The sequence below is a fragment of the Microcaecilia unicolor genome, chromosome 8 (genome assembly GCF_901765095.1).
Source record: "Microcaecilia unicolor chromosome 8, aMicUni1.1, whole genome shotgun sequence".
NCBI classification, from domain to species: Eukaryota; Metazoa; Chordata; class Amphibia; order Gymnophiona; family Siphonopidae; genus Microcaecilia; species Microcaecilia unicolor.
Window position 1 is genome coordinate 195,016,112 of NC_044038.1, and position 18,740 is coordinate 195,034,851.

The following is an 18,740-nucleotide window of genomic DNA, read 5'->3' on the forward strand; positions in this document are numbered from 1 at the left end:
TCTCATTGGGCCTTCCCTCACTCTGTCCCGCCCTTCGCTGACGCAACTTCCTATTTCCGCCAAGGGTGGGGGGGGGGGATGTCATCGTGCCTGCACCCAGGGGGGGTGCAACAGTGAACCGCCCTGAGTGGCAGCCCCCCTTGCTATGCCACTGACTCATATCTATCTTAAGCGCAGCTTTGGTTCTTTTCAGTTGAGTATTTTTTGCAGCAAATTATTTTAACTTTTTAGCTTTACTCAGTTTGGGCATTAATCAGGACTCTATTCTGTGTTTTACTTTCATGTTTGCTCTTCTGCTTTTCTGAGCATGTCTGCACCTCTGCCAGCCTTGTCACCACAGTGCTTCCTCTTCATCCCTCCCACCCCAATAGCATTCCTCTCAGCGTGGCACTAGCAAAGTTGATTAATAGCTGTACAGCAAGCACAAGTCTTGCGTGAGGAGGGGGAGGGTCCAGTCTCCACAGAGCATTCTCCTCAGGAGGTCACTAAGTGCTCTGGGGGTTAAACATAAGGAGAAGAAGAAACACATTTCCTTCAAATCAGGGACCTGTACTGATAATGGGAAAGAGATGATCTTCTCTAAATCTCATAAGGAAAAATCAGCCCCCCCCCCCAAAAAAAAAAAAAAAAAAAATTCAGGTCTGACCAGCTAAACAGCAGAAGCAAAAACCATCCTTCTATGCCTCCCCTTGCTCCAGCATATGCTGCAGAGCCCCCTTTCTGCCTCTTCTGTCATATAGCTATTAAAGAGATTTGTTCAGGATGCTACCATTTTATATAAATCTTTTAATTGAATTAAATTCAAAATAATCAAAAGACAATGAGGCTCAATAGTGTTAAAAAGTAACTTACATCCCCTTACAAATCCTCTCTCTCCATCCAATGTGAACTACACAAAAAGAGTACAAAGATAAACGACTACAGGACCTTGACTCTTATAATCCAATAGTTTCCAAACTTACATACCACACACTGGTCCGTACCTTCCCCTAACCCTCCCCAAGCCCCACTAGAATACTGACTAGTCGAAAGTGCTGCCTGAAATCCATTGAATATCGACTATGGCCTGAAGGTATATCTCCCACATAGAAAAATCTTTGGTCATTTAGGATAACGGGCCCCATATGATTCCCAGAGCATCAATGCATGGAGTCTGTTCCTTCAATACAAAAGGAAGGGGGCTGAATCTGAAGCCAGTGATTAAGAATACACTTTTTACCCAGGAACAGCTTTGCTCCCCTACCCCTAACCCCATAGCAGCTGGAGTCGTTATAACCCCCACACTTGACAATTTGACAGGGGACCCCAAAATCTGTTGCAAATAATGGCAAACTGCCCCCCAACCCCCCTTGTCTTCCTACAGCTCCCCAGCGCATGATATAAAGTAGCTGCTGGGGCATGACACTTTAACAGTGGGGAGCACTGGTACAACCGGCACATCAAGCTTGTCTTTGAGACAGTACACTTCAGTAATTCAGTGCTGTGCACCATCCCTGGGATAGCCGTAATTAAAAGCAAGGTCCCCCACTCCAACTCAATCTTAACACTTCGTAATGCTTATCCAGTTGGGCACGACTCAGGAGTTTTGTGAAGCCCCCCTCGGGCCGAGATCACCCAAAAAGCATGACCTAACGCGTCCCCCTGTAAAAGGTGTTACCCAAACACGTAGCCTATCCCCATGCATCCAACGAAGTGATATAATGACTTAATTGTAAGTAAGCAAAGCTATCCGCAGACTGCATAGCCACTCTGTTGCCTCTCCTCTAAGGATAGAGGTGAACCATCTTCCCTCAATAAATGTTCAATATGCGAGATACCCAAACTATTTCAATGCTGAAATGCCACGTTACCTACTGTGGGAAGCAGGGTGCTGTTCTGGGGCCATTGCCCCTGTAACCGTAAAAGAGCTCTTTAGGAAAAGTGCAAAGGCCTCAAAAGAACTCTATCCTAAAACTCTCAAAGAAACTGGAAGCTCGCGCATGGAGTAAATAAAGTACGTACAAGAGCCAAGAATAAGCTCTTTCAAAGCTTACATCCATAAACTCACTAGTCTCCAACAACCAATTGCAAAAGTGTCTCAACAAACAAGTCAAATTATATTACTTTAGATCTGGTAATCGCAGACTTCCACTGACCCCAGTTACCTGATATATAAGCCTGTCTCATTTTAGCTTCCCCCCCAACAAAACTTCCCCACTAAACACCACAGAGCCCTTGTATCCCTACCCAAAAGCTGTAATGGGAATGTTTTTAGCATGTACAACCAACGGGGGAAAATAATCATTTGAAAAACTCTAACTCTCCCTAAAAAGGATAGTGGTAGATGACTCCCAACAATCAATTGATGTTTAGTCTCCTGCAATAAATTTATCCACATTCAGCTGATAGAGTGCGGAGAGATTCAAAGGCAACATGATACCTAGATATCATAGAAACATGATGGCAGATAAAGGCCATATGACCCATCGAGTCTGGTGGGAGGAGGAGTGCTCCCTATACCTATTCTAGGCGTAGGTACACTCTGTTTCTTGGCAGCCTGTCCAGGCTCAACCCAGCGCGCTCGTTCTCGTCAACAGTGTGCGACTAAGGCCCATTCTGCTCCCCAGCAAAAGCAAGGGATGGGCTTTTGACCGGCTCCAGTTCAGCATAGCCTCAATAAAAGTGTCCGTACCAGACACTTGCCGGTTGGGGGGAGGTTGATGTTTTTTCACCTAAGGTGGCCTATCATAGCCTCCGATCGGTGAGTTCTTCAAATAGTCCGGTTAGGATATACCCTCAATCTGGAATCCAAGCCTCCAGATTGCCCACCGGGAGCTCATTTTCACAGTTCCCAGCACAAGCAGGTACTTGCAGAGGAACTCTCCATCCTTCTAAGGCCAGTGCGGTCAAACCCGTTCCACCAGGGGAAGAAGGGATGGGATTCTATTCCAGGTACTTCCTTGTGCAGAAAAGACAGGGGGGATGCGTCCCATCTTAGACCTAAGGGGCCTGAACAAATTTTCTGGTTCGAGGAAAAGTTCAGGATGGTTTCTCTGGGCACCCTTCTTCCCATGATTCAAGAGAACGATGGCTATGCTCTCTGCCTTAAAGGATGCTTATACACATATCTCGATACTTCCAGCTCACAGGAAGTATCTTCGATTTCGGCTGAGAACTCGGCACTTTCAGTACTGTGTGCTGCCTTTTGGTCTGGCGTCTGTGCCCATTCACAAAGTGCCTGGCGGTAGTCGCAGCGTCGCTACGCAGCTGGGAGTGCATGTGTTCCCTTATCTCGACGATGAGGGTTGCCATCGTTAACACACCATTTCAATTTGGCTGGCAGATTGCATTTCCTTCACATATGCCCAGTCAGGGCTGGGCTGGCTTTTGGAGGGTCATGTCACGGATCACAATGTCAGAGCCATGGCCGCGTTGGTAACCCATTTGAGGTCAGCCTCCATTGAAGAAATTTGCAAGTCCGAGACGTGGTCTTCAGTCCACACGTTCACATCACACTACTGTCTTGAGCAGGATACCCGATGCGACAGTTCAGGCAGACAGTGATGCAGAATCAGTTTGGGGTCTAGAATCCAACTCCACCCTCTATCATACCTCCCTCAACTGTCTCTTCTCCAAGCTGAAGAGCCCTAGACGCTTCAGCCTTTCTTCATAGGGAAGTCGTCCCAACCCCTTTATCATTTTTGTCACCCTTCTCTGTAATTTTTCTAATTCACACTATATCTTTTTGAGATGCCGGTGACCAGAATCGAGCACAATATTCGAGGTGCGGTTGCACCATGGAGCAATACAAAGGCCATTATAACGTCCTCATTTTTGTTTTCCTTTCTTTTCCTAATAATACTGAACATTTTATTTGCTTATCACCCCCCGCTGCGGTTGGTGCAAAACTTAGTGCCCAACTAAATCCAGCCTTTTCTTCGTGAGCAGCCACACATTTTAACTTTCTCATACTCATCATGCCATAACAGCACAGCACTCGCTGGCCTCCAACACACACATGGGACCTCTCTCACAGAAACCCTGGAGGCACTTGCAACTGCCTCTCTATACAGAAAACCCAACCTGGTAAGGAAGGCTGCGAGGAGTAGGTTGCTGCTAAACTCTCACCTCACTCTACTGTTTTTTTTTTTTTTTTTTTTTTAAGGGCAGTCCTGACTGCCTGAAGCACAGAGGGTCAGTTGAGGCTCCAACACAAACCAGGGGAGGAAGAGGGAGGGACTGCGCACCCATGTTTAAAAGCTTGAGGATGTAGACACCCCCTTGGACCCCCACATCTATCCAGCAGCACAAGTCTAGCCACACACAGGGAAAACCAAATGAGCTCACACCAAATACCCTTTAAAATGTACTTTTTTTGTTTTAATGTGAAGCCAGATAATCAACTGTACTATGGAGACTACCGCTCCCCCCCACAAGGCCATCCAAACCAGGCACTGTAGAGGCTTACCACGTCCACCATCTGCTGGAGACTGAGAGCAGACTGACTCTAGGGGGACTGCACAGGTCACTTATAGGTCTACTTAGGAAGTCGTAGTTCTCTGTCTCCATTTTGCTGGTGGGAGTGCATAACCTATATGTCTGTGCCAAATGGAAGGATGCTATAGAACTGATAGTTGTATAAAACTGTATACTGAGTGAAGCATCTGAAGCTCCCATGGAGTCTAAAATTTTGTCGTCTTTACCTAGAGAACCACAAACCTACAACCAAGTGCTGCTCTTTTTTAAAGCTGCTTCTGACACTTCTTCCATATGGAGAGCTGCAGTTCCTGCAAGTCATGTATTTGGAGCGCTATCACTTCTTTTGTAGCAGTACATGACTACAGGATGAATCTAAACTGTTTCTTGTTACCCAGGTTTTAAGAGAAGGTTAGGGAAAGCACTTCATCCAGAATTTGTCCAGAAAATTGCTAAACTCTTCAGATGAGGAGGAAGTAACATCAATCCCTAAGAGATAGATGCTTAGGAGCAGTGCTCTGGAGACATTGCTAAGAGTACTTACCTTCACATCCCTTTTCGGAATTTGGAGCGTTGGCACACAGTTTGAGCCTTCTTAGAGCAATGTACACGCGCAAGAAACTTGAAAAGTTCCAATACACATCTACTGGCAGTGACTACTGACACACCGCAACACTCAAGGAGGCCAATGGACTGAAGTAAACTGCACTAGAGATATCAGAGTCAGAGGAAGTCAAACATATGCTAGGTGGTGAGAGGCTGATCTGCACAGACAGGAACAGGGATCTTGGGGTGACAGTATCTGAAGATCTGAAGGCAATGAAACAGTGTGGACCAGGCGGTGGCCGTAGCCAGAAGGATGCTAAGCTGAATAGAGAGAGGTGTAACCTGCAAAGAGAGGTGCTATTGTTGCCTCTGTACAAGTCATTGGTGAGGCCCACCTGGAGTACTGTGTTAGTTTTGAAGGCCATATCTTAAGAAGACTTGAAGCGGTCCAGAGGAAGGTGACAAGAATGATATGGGGCTTGTGCCAAAGGAGAAGAGACTGGAAGACCTGAATATGTATATCCTAGAGAAGAGGAGGGACAGGGGAGATATGATACAGACATTTAAATACTTGAAAGGTATTAATATAGAAATATTTCCAGAGACGAGAAAGGGGTAAAACCAGAGGACATAAATTGAGGTTGTGAGGTGGTAGAATTAGGAGCAAATATCAGAAAATTCTTTTCCACGGAGAGGGTGGTGGATGCCTAGAATGACTTCCCGAGGAAGGTGGTAGGGAAAAAAACCTGTGGCAGAATTCAAAAAGGTGTGGGATGAACAGAGGCTCTCCAATTAGAAAATGAATTATATTAAAAAAAAAAGAAAACTGTGTTTGCATGTCAAATGGTGATTAGATGGCAATTCTGGCTGCACCAATTAAGGCCAGCGCCGGGCTGGCTTGTACTGTCTAAATCCCACATATGGTGATCCAGTTTAGGATGGGCTAGGGAGCTTCGATGGAACCTCCACTGGTTTGGAACACGAGGACAGTGCCGGGCAGACTTTTGTGGTCTTTGACCGCAAATGACAAGACTGATTTCGATAGGCTGGAGTTGGCTTTGACGGCAAATCCAGTAGTTAGAACACAAGGACAGAGCCGGGTAGACTTCTATGGTTTATGTCCCAGAAACACCAGAGAGAGACCATGATCAAGTAATATTTCACTGTTGATTTAAATCTTGAATTGATAATGAGTGCAACTGTTGGGCAGACTGGATGGACCATTCAGGTCTTTATCTGCTGTCACTCACTCTGTTACTATGGGGTGCTTGCAGGCAACGATGGAGAAGTAACGAGGAATGATGTGGCATACTGGTTTCAGGTGTACAAAGAGGAGATCTTGGCAGTTCATAAGTACATTCAAGCAGCAGTGGCAGACCTCAGATCAGAGGTTCATAAGCCCAGTCTCATAAGGTCCTCTTGTAATTTTTCACAATCCTCTCGCGATTTAACAACTTTGAATAACTTTGTCCCGTCAGCAAATGTAAGTACCTCACTAGTTACTCCCATCTCTAAATCATTTGTAAATGTGTTATAAAGCAGCGGTCCCAGCACAGACCCCTGAGGAACCCCACTATCTAACCTTCTCCATTGAGAATACTGACCATTTAACCCTACTCTCTGTTTTCTATCTTTTAATCAGTTTTTAATCCACAATAGGATACTACCTCCTATCCCATCCTATATAATAATTCTCACCACCAGTGTTCTAATGTGTCTGCCTGTGTCTGTGGCTCCTTCAGAGTTGCTGAGCTAGGCTCCGTAGCCAGGCTGACGTCACTCACAGCTGATTCCCAGGCAGGGGGAGGAGTAGGGAAACACGCAGAGCAAGTGGCAGGGAGCGGCGCATCAAACAACGACCTTCCTCTCTCCTGCTCCCCCTGCAGCCACCCATGTCCAGCGACCCTACTCTCCCCCTGCCCCCTTCTAGCCACCCATGTCTAACGACCCTGCTCTCTCACCTGCCCCTCCTTCATCCACCCAAGTTGTGTAACCAATTCTTCGGGACAGGCAGGAAAGATCCCCGGTCCTGCCTGCCCGTTGCTGGCGCTGACGCTCCCCTGCTGCTGGATCGCTGTTCAAAATGGCTGCCGATACTTACAAGGGCGGCCTCCAAGACTTCAGCAGAAGTCTCGCGAGTCCGCCATTGGAAGTCTCGGTGGCCATTTTGAACAGCGATCTGGCAGCGGGGGGAGCATCAGCAGCAGCGCCAGCAGCGGGCAGGCAGGACCGGGGATCTTTCCTGCCAGCCCCAAAGAATTGGTTACACAACCTGGGTGGATGAAGGAGGGGCAGGTGAGAGAGCAGGGTCGCTGGACATGGGTGGCTGGAGGGGGGGGGCAGGGGGGGAGTAGGGTCGCTGGACATGGGTGGCTGCAGGGGGGGCCAGGGGGAGAGGAGGGTCACAAGACATGGGTGGCTGGAGGGGGGGGGCAAGGGAGAGAAGGGTCATTGTTTGATGCGCCGCTCCCTGCCACTTGCTCCGCGTGTTTCCCTACTCCTCCCCCTGCCTGGGAATCAGCTGTGAGTGTCGTCACCCTGGGTGGCTGGAGGGGGGGCAGGGGAGAAGAGGGTCGCTGGACATGGGTGGCTGCAGGGGGGGCAGGGGGAGAGGAGGGTTGCTGGAGGGAGGGGGTGAGGGGGGCCCTGAGACCATAAAGGGAGGGGGGAGGGGGCACACACTCACTTACTCACTCTCTGTCTATCACACTCTCCATCTCTCACACACACTCTCTCTCTCTCTCTCTCTCTCTCAAACATACACTCCGAGGAAAACCTTGCTAGCACCCGTTTCATTTCTGACAGAAACGGGCCTTTTTTTACTAGTGACTCTCTAATTTCCTCTGGAGTCTTTCATAGGGTACTTTGTCAAATGCTTTTTGAAAATGCAGATACATGATATCAACCGACTCACCTTTATCCACGTTTGTTCACACCTTCAAAGAAATGTAATAGATTGGTGAGTCAAAATTTCCCTTCACTAAATCCATGCTGGCTTTGTCTCATTAATCCATGCTTTTGAATATGCTCTGTAATTTTGTTCTTTATAATAGTCTCTACCATTTTGCCTGGCAACCACATCAGGCTCACCTATCTATAATTTCCCAGATCTCCTCTGGAACCTTTTTTAAAAATTGGCGTTAACATTGGCCACCCTTGATTTTAAAGATAAATTACATATTACAAACAATAGTTCTGCAAGTTTATTTTTCAATTCTATCTACTCTGGGATGAATACCATCGGGTCCAAGACATTTGCTACTCTTCAATTTGTCAAATTGCCCCATTACATCCTCCAGGTTTATAGAGATTTCATTCAGTTTCTCTGACTCATCAGCTTTGAATACCATTTCTGGCACCAGTATCTCTCCCAAATCTTCCTCAGTGAAGACTGAAGCAAAAAATTCATTTAATCTCTTCGCTATGGCTTTGTCTTCCCTGATTGCCCCTTTTACCCTTCGGTCATCTAGCGGTCCAACCGATTCTTTTGCTGACTTCCTGCTTTTAATATACGTAACAAAAATTTACTACGTGTTTTTGCCTCCAACGCAATCTTTTTTTCAGAGTCCCTCTTTGCCTTATCAGCGCTTTGCATTTGACTTGACATTCCTTATGCTGTTTCTTATTATTTTCAGTCGATTCCTTCTTCCATTTTCTGAAGGATTTTCTTTTATATCTAATAGCTTCCTTCACCACACTTTTTAACCGCCGGCTGTCATTTGGTCTTCCATCCTTAATATGCGGAATATATTTGGCCTGGGCTTCCAGGATGGTATTTTTGAACATCATCCACATTGATGTAAATTTTTGACCCTCGCAGCCGCTCCTCTGAATTTTTTTTTTTCTTCACTATTCTTCTCATTTTATCATAGTCTCCTTTTGGAAAGTTAAACGCTACCATATTCGATTTTCTACGTATACTTACTCCAAAGCGAATATCAAATATGATCATGTTATGATCACTGTTATCAAGCGGCCACATCACCATTTACCTCCCTAGCATGCCCTGATGTTACATTTACCCAGTCAATATCGGGGTAATTGAAATGACCCATTATTATTGTGTTGCCCACTTTGTTAGCGTCCTTAATTTTCTTTAACATTTCTACATCCGTGTGTTCATCCTGGCCAGGCGGAACGGGTAGCACTTCAGAAAATGCTACCCTAGAGGTTCTGGATTTGAGCTTTCTACCTAAGAGCCTGAATTTGGCTTCCAGAACCTCTCTCCCACATTTTCCTATGTCATTGGTACCCACATGTACCAAGACATCCAGTTCCTCCCCAGCACTATCTAAAATCTTATTTAGGTGAGGTGTGAGGTCTGCCACCTTCACACCAGCCAGGCAAGTGACCAGGTCCTACAGTGCTTGCTAGAGGCTATCTCTTAATGGCTTTTTGATTCCGTGTGTGTGGGTGGAAGGTTCCAGTATTTTTTTCAGTCAATGGCAAGCAATCGCCACAGATCGCTGGGTCCTTTCACATAACTTTATACAGATACCATTTACATTTTCTTAGCAAACCTCCTAAGAAACCCCATCCAGGAATTCAGTTCCTCCAGACCATGTTGCCATCCTGTCAGAAGAAATAAAATCTCTTCTGCAAGCAAGTACAATCAAAGTACTTCCCCCTTTTCTTCAAAACAAGGAATTTTATTCCAAGTTTTTCCTTATTCCTAAGCAATAAGGAGGACTACGTTCCATTTTGGAGCTACACAATCTAAACAGATTAATCAAAAAAGAGAAATTCAAGATGAACTCCTTAACTAGTATTGTACCACTTCTAATCAAGATGATGGTCTTTCTGCTTTAGTAATAAAGGATGCCTACACCTACATTCCAATTCACCCAGATCATTGGCAGTACCTCAGGTTCACCTTTCTTCATCATTTCTAGTACAAAGTCCTCCCTTTTGGACTCTCATCTGCTCCCTGAGTTTTCACAAAGTGTCTAGTAATTGCTGCCACAGGCTATTATGTATTCCTGTATCTCAATGATTGGCTCATTTCTGCTCCCTCTCAAGCACAGGCAGATCATTTTGTATCTCTACCCTTCAAACGCCAGGATTTCTCATTAATGTAGAAAAATCCACTCACCCGCACAAAAGCTCTGCAGTTTATAGGAATAGGGAAGGGAAATGGGACTTGATATACCGCCTTTCTGAGGTTTTTGCAACTACATTCAAAGCGGTTTACATATCAGGTACTTATTTTGTACCAAGGGCAATGGAGAGTTAAGTGACTTGCCCAGAGTCACAAGGAGCTGCAGTGGAAATTGAACTCAGTTACCCAGGATCAAAGTCCACTGCACTAACCACTAGGCTACTCCTCCACTCAGACACAACTGTAGCAAGGGTTTTTCTACCAGAAGATGGTCAAATCCTTCAGTTACTAACTATAAAAATGGCTTGAGTCCACTCCACGACAGCTCACAAATTCCTTCAACTTCTGGGCCATATGGCAGCAGCTGTGCATATAGTACCGCTAGCTAGGATGCACATGCATCTGCTTCAGTAGGTATCCCATTGGAATCAGCACCTTCAATTGCTCAACAACAAAAACAAAAATACCAGTCTAACAGAATGTATACTTTTTTTTCTTCAGTGGTGGCTCCATTTGCTAAACCTCACCGTAAGATGTTTTAGCCTCAACTATCTCATCTTACTCTGAGCACAGATGCATCCACAGTGGGTTGGGGAGCACATACGCACAACTGGAAAACCTAAGACTTGTATAATTCATATGAGCAGACTCTCTATATGAATATTTTGGAACTTGGATCAGTCTACAATGCTCTACAAATTTTTTTCCCCCACGGATGTAGGTCTCAAACTCTGGTAATCAGGAGAGACAATCAATTGGCCATCTTTTACATGAAAAAGTTGGTTCAGTGTGGCTTTCATATTGCTGAGATGCCTCCTCAAAATATGGATCTTGCTCTGCAACTGAATACATTCCTCCTAGCCACTTACCTTTAAGGGCATCAAATCAGATACACTGTGTCACAAACTTGAGTCCCACGAATGCATGCTAGACTGTTACTATCCTGCTAATGTTGTTCAACCATTGGGGAATGCCTGCAATAGATCTTTTTGCCTCTCCAGACAATCCCCAATTATGTATTTACATCCAGCTCCACACAGAGTGGCGCCGGCTGCTTTTGCCATCAGTTGGAACGTAGGCCAGCTCTACGCTTGCCTCCCATTGCCACTGATTGGTCTAGAGTCTTGCAGAAGATTTGTTTGGACAAAGCTGAAGTCTTCCTCATAGCTCCTTGATGGTCTGGTTTCCATACTTACTAAGTCTCCCGGTGCTCACCCCGGCTTCTCACACAGGATAGTGGTTATTGAACAAATAGGTGAGGTCACCTCTTCAACATTTAGCATCAAGGAAACCATCAAATGCACAAGGCTTACCAGATGAAATTGATGCTTTTTTTTCCATCCAGGCACCATCTCGAGGAGGAGACCCTGTTGTGCCTTCCAGAAAAACTCCTAGACATCTCTTACATTTGTCACATTAGTGGTACAAACCTCATCAATACAAAATTCATTTAGCAGCAATTTCATAATCTTATCCAAACAAACTCCTTTCTATAATTCTTATTATTTTCGTGTGTCATGAGAAGCCTACTACTACTACTACTTAACATTTCTAAGTGCTACAAGGGTTACTAACATGAAAAAGCTGCCTGAGGTTCCACCAATGATGGAACCTCAACATTGTTGTAGCTCAGATTATGCTGTCACCTTTTGAATCTCTAAAGCATCTCAGTTGGAAAATAATTTTTCTATATAGTCATAATAGCAAGAAGTAGGTGAACTTGGAAGCCATTGTTCACTATTCCCCCCCGCCCACTGCTACCCAGTTTTATAACAGAGTACTTCTCTGAACTCAAATTTCTGCCCAAAGTTGTTTGAGGCTTTCATCTGATTCACTCCATGGAAAACTTCTCAATTGTTAATTACATTTAACCCTAAGAATATGGGGGCTCCTGCTTTTAAATGAATGGGTAGCAAGCTGGATATCAGATTGTATCTCCTGTTGCTATACTCTAGCAGGCCTCCCCTCTCCAGGATGTTTAAGCCTGCATCAACTCCATGCAAAAGCTCTATGAACAGCAAATCTCAGGAACACATCAATCACAGGACATGCTGGGACCCTATCCTCGGCTTAGGGTGCTGCTTTTGGGCAAGCAGTTCTTTGGAACCTCTCTGCTCCCTAAGACATCTATTATTCTTTCCTCTTCCCATTCTAATACTCTTGAGCCATCAAGATATGTACATTAAACTGGCCCTCAGCTTAGGACTTGCCTCCAAATGTGGCTGCATTTCCCTCATAGTCTCCAGAGAAAACGAAGTTGCTTATCTGTAACAGGGGTTCTCTGTACACAGCAGGGAAATGCAGCCACACCATTCCCACAATGAAAAGAAAAGAAATTGTTAGTCATATTACTTTAGCTTTATTATAGACTGGGTGGGAGGGGGAAAGGGGAGGAATCCCTCACATATGCTCAGAACCATCAAACTGATTTCTCTGAGATAAGACTTTTTGCACAAACCAGGCTCTTTCTGCTGTTGTCACCTTCAAGTGTGGCTGTATTCCCCTTCTGTTTATGGAGAACCGTTATTCCAGGTAAGCAATTTCCCTTTCCTTGAAGATGCTTAGTTAAGTTCATATATGATTTCCTAGTCTCAGCAACTGATTAAGTTTATTGAATTATATAATTTGCCTGAAGCTACTTGGTGAAGTAAATCAAATTTTGTAAAATAAAGTTTTGTCCTTCTGGCTATTGTGATCCAGTGTGGAAGGAGTATATGATATAGATACAGGGTGAGGCAAAAAAAATAACCCCCTAAACATTTTTGCTGTTTTTCTCAGCAAGCACTTTCAATTTCAATGTGAAATTGTACTGCTTTATTGTTACTATTATGTGCTGAGGGGAATGAGATTCTTTAAACACAGCTGTTCAGCCTTTTCACAAAACCACCCAGTGATTTTCATACATTCAAAAATGTTGCCACTGCAAAACTGCCATTATTTGAAAACAGAAAAACAACAACAAAGCAGGGTACCAATTTACTGTTAATGACGTTGGCAAGGGATCCAGGTACATCCTTACCTAGACGATTGGCTAATTTGGGCGCCACCTTATCAAGGGAGCTTTCACAGTACATAGACAGTCCTGTCTCTTTTTTTTTTTCTGCACTGGGTTGGGTGGTGAATTACAGCTCATCCCCACCTAGACCCTTGGAGTTTCTGGGATTGTGCTTCAATAACCCAGTGGGGGAAGGTTTTCCTGCCTCGGCATCATCTGCTCAAGCTCAAACAGCACATCTCAGGCTTCTCTCTCCTTCCCTGCTCGTGGGCATGGGAATATGCTCACGTTCTCAGTTCTATAGCAGCAACTTTGGAGTTCTGCCTTGAGCAAGTTCCACATGTGGCCACCTACAGTTGTCCCTGTTGAGCCAATGGTCTCCGGTCTTGGGGACTTACGACCAGCTGGTGCTGTGGATGCCTCAGTCCAGACAGAGTCTTACATGGTGGCTTCTTCCTGGTCACACTCAGGCAGGGTTGCCCTTACAGACTCCCAGTTGGTGTGTTCTCACCTCCGATGCCAGGTTCTTCAGGTGGGGAGCCCAATATCTCCACCACTCTGCACAGGGCCGCTGGTTGAGAGTGGAGGCTTCCCGGTCCATCAACAGATTGGAACTTCGAGCTGTCTGGAAAGATCTACTAGCCTTTGCGCCTCTTCTTCGTGGGAGGCCAGTGTTCGTGGAACAAAGATTGTACCGCTAGCCCAGGAGGTGTATCTTCTTTTTCAGCGGGCGGAATTCCAGTGATTTCAGCGTCTCACATAGCGGGTTCACTGAACTCGCAAGTGGATTTCCTCAGAGTGTCTCTAGACCCAGGGAACTGGCAGCTATCAAAGACTGCATTTCACCTCATTTACACACAGTGAGGTCTTCCTGTTCTGGACCTCATGGCATCCAGACTCAATGCGCAAGTACACAGATTCTACAGCTGCTTCAGGGAGAAAACTCCTTAGGAATGGATGCACTGGTACAGCCTTGGCTGTCGGATGGCCTCCTTTACGTGTTTCCTCCATAGTCTCTCCTGGAAGGTCATTCTTGTAGGTCCAGACTTGCCCAGACATCCTTGGTATGTGGACCTCATCCGTCTTCAAATCGCTGTTCTGTTGACTCTTCCTCCAAGATGGGCTTATTGCACCAAGGTCCATTACTATGGAGGATCCCTCCCGCTTTGGTCTTACGGCTTGGCTGTTGAGAATGCGCAATTGAGGAATACAGGTTACATGGATGATGTTATTACTTTGCTGCAAATATGAAAGCAGTCCACCACTTATGCTAGAGTGTGGAGAACTTTTGAGAGCTGGTCTGCATAGAATGGAATTTCTCCATTTCGTGCTTCCTTGTCTCATATTTTATCCTTCCTTCAGGAGGGATTCAAAAAAGGCTTGGCTCTCAATTCACTCAAGGTTCAGGTGGCAGCGTTGGTGTATCAAAGAGGCAAGATAAGGAATGCCTGATTGGCTGCTTACCCTGATAGTCTTCAAGTAGTTCTTAAGGCTCTTCAGTCAGCCCCTTTGAGCCCCTTCATTCAGCAGCTATCAAAGATATTACTTTAAAGTCAGTATTTCTAGTTACCATTTCCTTGGCATGGAGAGTTTCAGAGCTTCAAGCTCTCTCGTAGGGATCCCTTTCTCTGCTTTTCTGATGGGGGTTTCCATACAGTTACATCCTTTTTGCCGAAGATTGTATCTCCTTTTCATGTCTGACTGTGTTTCTTCCTTCTTTTCTAGGGATGTCTAGTCTGCACAGTACGCTTCCCTGCGACTGTGGGATGTGAAGCGCATCCTTATGCATATCTTACGTTTACCAATGATTTCAGGTAGTCTGATCATCTCTTTGTCCTCTTTGTGGGACCCTGGAAGGGTTTGCTGGCCTCCAAAGCGACAGTGGCTTGATGGCTTAAGGAGGCTATTTTTTCAGCTTACATTCAGAGGGGTAGATCTGCTCCCATGCATGTCAAGGTTCATTCTTCCAGGTCTTTGGTGACTTCTTTGGCAGAGTCTAGGGCAATTTCGTTGGCAGAGATCTGTCAGTCAGTGGCATGGTGGCTGTCTCATTCCTTTGTTAAGCATTACCATTTGGATGTGTCTGCTCGAGCAGATACTTCCTTCAGGACCACAGTTCTCGCTGCAGGGATATTGCAGTCCCTTCTCTCTTAAGGATTGCTTTTGTACATCCCATTTGTCTGGACTGATCCTTAGGATATAATGTAAGGAAAAAATAGTTAATTACCTGTTAATTTTCTTTCCTTTAGTCCAAAAGGATCAGGCCAGAGCCTGCCCTTTTATGATGGTTTTGGTTTTTCAGGGTTCTATGTAATTTCAGGTTTCGTTATTTCTAAGGCAAGAGTTTTGGCCTTCATTTCATAACTTTTTCTACCTGGAGGCTGGAGTTTTTTTCTCTGGAAGTCACTCTTTCACTGCTTTATCAATACTGACTTGGTTGCTATAAGCTCCTATGCTTGAGGCACAACTCAGAGTTCTCCATTTCCACCTGCTGGCAGATGGTCACAACCCAGTGGTCTGGGCTGATCCTTTGGGACTAAAAGAAAATTATCAAGTAATTTAACTAATTTTTCCTTAATAGTAAAAGTATGATGACTAAGTATGTAAAATTTCTCATTGAAAAATTCAAAGCGAATGCGGAATAAACTGGCAAAAAAGTTTTAGGTGGGTTACTTCTTTGCCTCACCCTGTAGAAAGAAGGGAGTGAGGAAGAGCTATGCCTTTGTAGCCTTCAAGGACTGGAAGACCAAACAGGTCAGGTTCTCAGGAATGGGTTGCATACAGTAGAGGTTAGTATGTTTGTAAACCCCTCTTGTGCATATTCATTAGGGATGTCATGAAAATCTGAGCTATGAGGTACGATGGAAGATTAGATCAGTTGCCATTGTTTGGGTTTCTGCCAGGTACTTGTGACTTGGCTTGGCTACTGTTGGAAAAAGGATACTGGGCTAGATGGACCATTTGTCTGACCCAGTATGGCTATTCTTATGCTCTTAGTAGAGGCCCAAAACTTGTGCTAGAATATTAATTGGGGAAATAGAGTATATTCCGTGTCCTCTCACCTGCCAGCAGCCCCAGTCAGGCATGTGGCCATTATGAAGTTTGCTCAAGTTATTCACTACCACTCTTTGTTTCTAGGAAGCCCCGTGGAGAAGCTAAGAAATGCCGGAAGGTGTATGGCATGGAGAACCGGGACATGTGGTGTACAGCCTGTCGTTGGAAGAAGGCATGCCAGCGATTCACAGATTGAGTGATAGGCTCCACCCCTGTAGCTTGCTGCTTGGGCGGTGCTAAGGGGGAAGCAGCTTGGAAGCAATCATGGTTTGCCTTTAAGAAGGCTAAAGCTACTGGTTTACACTTCCTCCTGTCCAAGACAGCACTGCACAAGGAATTTGATATGCTCAATCATTTTCATCTTTTTTAGTGGACCCTTCTTCCTGTCTTTTTATAACATTTTAGACTTCCTGAACATGTTTGATAAGGAAAAGTTTTATAGCGGGAGTATTTTACCTTCCCCTTTTAATTTTTAAATAAGCTATTTCTGCTGCCTGTTAGCTGTTGCTGCATATGTGCACCTAGCAGCAAAGGTAGCCCCAGCACTCTGCCATGGAGCCAAGCTTCAGCCTTTTTTCAGCTCACTGCTGGAAGGGAATGTGGAATAAATGTGAGGTTTATGCTATGTACAGGACGAGGCCCATTCAGGTTGCCATGTTCCTTTAGATGGAGAATGGAGTAATGGCCTCTTTTAAAGAGGCAGGTTTTTTTTTTTTTTAATGGTCACAAAGAGGGCAGGACACTGGAGTCACCCCTTTAGGGAAGGTAAAGGCAGGCCTGGTTCATTCTGCCTGACCTGAATGTGAATTACAGTACTAAAATGAACTGGTATCTGAGGAGCAGGAATCAGGAAGCAAAAACTCCAACTGCTCAAAGCCGCTGCAGGGAGTAGAAAATGAGAGGAGAGGTTGTAAGCTCACATAACTCCCAGCAGCTCTGTTCCTGCACTAGTCCTTGAGAATGGAGCTTCCCTCAGGGAGGGAAATGGCGTCATCCTTACTTCTGTGTAACATCATAGGATGCATTATTATACAGAGGTCAGATTCATAAAACATTGCAGCCAAAATGTGTAGAAGTGTGACATGGGACAAGAGCATCAACTTGCACTAAAGTAAACTGCACAGACATTTGTATTAAAAAATGTATTTTAAAGATTGGGGGAGAGAATGTTGTGTTTTCTAACAAAATGGGGATGTAGCACCTCATTTCTCAGAGTCTTTTAGTTTTCTTCTCTGTAGAAAATAAATGGCTGCTGGGAAATGGGGGATTTATGCAGACTAACTTGTGCTGCAATGTAAGTGAAAACCATAGATAAACATTTTAGCTTTCTAGGTCATGAGACCTAAAAAGGTCTGTGTGAACATGAATGCAATGCTCCCCCCCCCTTTTCTAGTTCCTTTTAAGTACACCACCAACTGTGATTAGATCTAATGAATCTGGATGAATATTTAAGACACACTTTTAATGAATGTCAGTTTTAAGGTGGCTAGACCCTGACAGGGTACATTGGTCTTTACCTTCTCTTGTTTTCCCATGTTACTGCCTGGGTGTAGGCCTGGTGGAATGGTTGGAAAAGATAAGGCAGCCTGTAAAGCCCCAGTTGTTTGGCAAGGGTGGAGGAGAGGGGAGAAATGACACTCATTGGGCTAGACTGAGATTGTTGAGCTGAGCATGAAATATAGCACTTAAAGCATTTTCCCCTTCTCTATCCCCCCTCCCCTGCCTGCTGTATTCAGCAGCATCATCTTTACAAAGCTGCTACCAACTTAACAAGAAGGCTACACTAATCAAATGAGGCAGTAGCAGCAGGAGAAGCCCAAAGCATAGCTTAGGGAGGTAAATCACACCAAAGATCTTTTACCCACATTTCATAGTGAAATAAATACCCCCTCCCCCAATGCCAGATGCCAACTTGCTTCACTTTTCATCATCTAACAAATGCTAGAGCCGTATTTCTGTGAAGTTAATGTAGCCACATCTGACTGTGACATGCTGGTGCCTCAAGCATGGCTTACTGCAGGAAAGCATGTTTCAGAGTCTAGGTGAGCACAGTTACTTTGTAATGGGTTTGAAACTCTAGAAGTCACCTTTACTTCTCTTATGCTCGATCTTGTAGTTGCTATGTAAGGTTTCATGCATGGGCCTAAAGAGAGCAGAGATGTGGTATAGTCTCTGGTATATTTCATTGCTCTGTAACCCCTCCTGAAGCTTAGCATCTTTAAGCAAAGAACATTCTAGGCTCAAGCTACTCCAGAGGTGAGAATATAAAAATGAGTAGCACTTAAGTGGCTTCTCCAGAGGCCGCTGTTGGACTGAGTAGCTCTACATTTGAGGTGGTGGGGCACAGCAGTGAGCTATAGCCACAAGAAGAATTGTGCCCTTCTAGGCTTGTTTTACTTAGAAACCTGTTCTTTTGCTGTTAGGAATCAAAGGTTAGAAAAGAGCCATCAGCTTAATCCTGATATAAATTATTCCTACAGCTATTATTCATGAAAGGATAGGTACCCCTGCTGTCTAAGTACTCCCTCGCATCAGATTCAAATACCCCAAACTAAAGTAAACAGGCCAGTTTAAAGAAAGCTGGACCATACT

General features: G+C 44.8%; 1 pseudogene; it reads left to right on the plus strand.

Annotated features, from left to right (window-relative positions):
• LOC115476872 overlaps positions 1-16,344 on the plus strand; it is a 71,857-nt pseudogene extending 55,513 nt beyond the window's left edge.
• Positions 16,345-18,740: the final 2,396 nt, after the last annotated feature.